The sequence below is a fragment of the Lissotriton vulgaris genome, chromosome 7, assembly GCF_964263255.1.
Source record: "Lissotriton vulgaris chromosome 7, aLisVul1.2, whole genome shotgun sequence".
Taxonomy (NCBI): Eukaryota; Metazoa; Chordata; class Amphibia; order Caudata; family Salamandridae; genus Lissotriton; species Lissotriton vulgaris.
The window spans coordinates 1,756,544,360-1,756,547,933 of record NC_141695.1 but is presented as its reverse complement, the minus strand read 5'-3'; positions in this window follow the sequence as shown (position 1 = coordinate 1,756,547,933).

Genomic DNA, 3,574 nt, shown 5'->3' with positions numbered 1-3,574 from the left:
GTTATGTAGCGTTGTTTGAACAGTCAAGGCTCCTCTGGAGGGAACGCAGATGCAGAACAGTGAACACGACTCCTAACTCAATGTGCTAGCAGTGCGAACAATAAATCAATGTCCAGTCAAATGCCTATTTTTATTTGAAAATAAGTATTTTAATTCTAATTCTACACATGCAAAGGTAAACAACATTCAAAAGCGTTAACAAAATGCCCTTACAGGTCGAGGTTCTTGTAGTTGTGATGCCAATCCCTGTCCTCTGATGGTTATGGCTTCAAGCAGCAAGGCAGGCTTCAAGCAGCAGGGTAGCCTTCTGAGGGTACAAGGCAGGCTTCAAGCAGCATAACAGTCACCTGGCAGCTGCAGGACAGTTCTCTGAAGTACAAAGCAGACCTCAAAGCAGACGGTCAGTCCTCTAAAATATAGGGCAGTCCTTCTGAGTATCTTCAGCAGGTCCAGGAGTGAATTGAAGAGCGGCTCTGAGGGTTCTAGTTCTGTGGTTATTACCAGTTTTGAAGTGAAAGAACCTTCTGGAGTTTCACACCAAAGATGGTTCTGGAATTTCCTTCCCCCCTCCCCATAGCCCAAGGTGTCTCGAGTGACAAAAGCAAGATGTCAAGTTTGTTGTAGGTGTCCTGCAGCAACTCCTTTGCAATATAAGTTGGACAGAGAGAAGCTTCACCCTGTCCATCACCCATCAGCACAGGAAACTACATTACAGCACCCTGCACTCCTCCCCTTCCATGACCTACATAAGAGCACTGGCAACACAGACGCAAAGTAGACAAGCAAAGTGGGCATGTCACTAATATGGCAAATGTGTGTCCGTTTACGCCCATCCACACCTTGCCCACACCCAGTGCTAGGAACCCTGATCCAATCACCACCCAGCGATATTCCATACTACTTCTTTGAGTGCTAGACCCCAGGTGCTGTTTCTCCAATGCTGGGCCTCACACCACTATAGGAGCTTTCACCTACACCCACTGCCACTTCTCCATCAGCCACACCCCCTTGCAAATACTAACAACTCCTTCAACATCCTCTTGCAATACACATTTAACACAAGCACCAACAACTCTTACACCGCCACCCTATACCACACACCACAGCAAGCCCACACATCAACACCCACTCGCATGTATGCTTTTCAACACATCATCACTCAGCAACCACACAACCAAAATATGGGATCTGCTGAGTAGCAATGCACCCAACATCCTCTTTATCATAGAGACCTGGCTCAATCCTTCATCGGCTTCTGACATCGCCAAAGAAATCCCAGCAGGTTCCAAGATTGCTTAACAAGACCAACCATCACAGTGAATGCAAGTCTATTAAAGAATCACCGGCACTTTAAGCTGCACATTTCAGAAAACTTCACCCTGAAAGAAACTCTTACCTACTGAGCACCCTAACCATGAACCACCTTTACCAACCTCATCGCCAACTTTGTCGCTCCACTCAACATCGACTCCAGAGTATACATTCTCCTCGGTGTCGTCATCTTTCACCTGGAAGACCGAAATTACTCTTGCCCTAACAGCACTCCTTGAAAGTTTGACCAACATTGGACTCACCCAGCTCGTCCTAGAATCAAAACACACTGTAGGACACACTACACCCCCATCTCTGCCACAAGTGGCTGCATCAAACACAATTTCACCACACTGGTCACTGGCCCAACCACTCCAACATCCATTTCTAAATCAACACACCTGAAGACAATACTGTTACCAGGTTTAGCATTCCAAGCCACAGCTGGGGCCAAATCAAAGAGGCAGACTGGCTGAGTGCGCTCAGCAAAGATCAACCAAGCACCACAGACATTGTTGACAAGGACATCTACAACTTAAACAACTGGACCAAGAACTATGTGGACTCCCTTGCACCCATCAAACCCATCAAGCAAAGTAGATCAAACAAGCAAGCCAGCTGGTACACAGAAGACCTCTGAAATACCAAACGACACAGTAAGCAACTGGAAAAGAAATAAAAACCAGCCACGACACCACCAACAGAACTACCTACAATTTTGTGAGATAAGGGATGAAAAGGTCCCGATCCCATTACTGACCGTATATTGAGCAAAAGTTCTTGTTATAATGCTTTCCCTTGATAGGGGGAAACCCCTAACCCCCTAAAATAGACAAGGTTCTAGATGGTTGTCAGGGCATGATTGGTTTCTCGTGCTTCTTTAGGAAAGAATTCCAACTAGACAATGGTTCATTTTGTTGATTGTTTATAAAGGTGTTGTCACTCTATCCGTGAGAGTGAGTGAAATAACAAACTGACAGCCAACACGTGTTTCACCCCTTTACACAGCCATCCAGCCTGAGGCTTCCTCAGGGCGTTAATTTATTATTTATTAATTGATTCAAAGGATTCTGGTTGAGAAGGTTCTTGGAATTTCTATTAATATCGGGCGTAATGCCGGTTCAGGTTATCTCGATCAGTAGCTATGGATACTCTCTTGTTGAGGTATTTGGGTCCGATGTTGTAAAGGATTTGTAGGTGTGGGTGAGGAGTTTGAACGTGACCCTTTTCTCGACGGGGACCAGTGGAGGTCTCGGAGGTGGGCCATGGGCCTTGTGGTCAGGAACACCAACTCAGGCAACCCTAACAACTCCAGGTTTGAGTTGAGCTTCACTTCCTTCCAGATATTGTGCTCCAGAGCTAACAGACAATCCTCAAGCATGGCAGGACTCCCAGCTGCTTTTAGAGAACCTGAGAACTCCCCCTACTCAAAGGGAACCAGAGCGACAGGATAGTGGCTCTCGCGGTTGTCTGTTACTACAACCTGGTGTAAGGTATTGGGTATTACCTGCTCTGAAGACAACAGATGGCACCATATAGTACTCACACTTAGCATCCCTTTTGACATGCAAATATCTGTAACACTCATACCCCTTGGGAACAAACGTTACTGTGTTCTTCTCCACAAACCCATTCTTTCTTCGGTCAGGTTGGGGCTGGGTCTCCTCCCCTATGAACTATTTTGGGGGCCTTGAGAGAAATCTTTTTAATTTTATCTCTCCCCTCTTTTGTCTGGTGGGGTCCCTCCACCCTTTTGGGAATCTAACATAGATGCCTTTTCAGACACTCCACTGCTGAACTAGAGGTGTGTCTCCTTTGCAAGCTACCTGGGGTAAGTGAGCTTATTATCAACCAGGCATCAACAGAACTCTGTAACACAGTTACTGAGCATGGGCTACTTCAGAATTAGATTGTACAGTCCAGCAAAATAACTCACTTTGCTGTCCCTCGCACAACCACCCAGTGCCTTTCCGGAATATTCTAAGAAATCCACAAATATTGGTTTAGCAAGTTGTGGCTGTCCCTGAATCTAAGGCTGTACTTTTTAGGGGTCACCCCAAACCTGGTGAGTAGAATGACCTTCATAGGAGCATGCGTCATCTAATCCCCTACCGGATGTATGACATTACAACGCATGTTTTTACATCGCATGCTTTTACAACACGACTTTTTACAACGCATTCCATTACAACGCATAGTGCTTTTGGGCGCTGGATAGTGAATAGTTTAATTTACTATTCCAACTCCAGTCCCCGTGGATAGT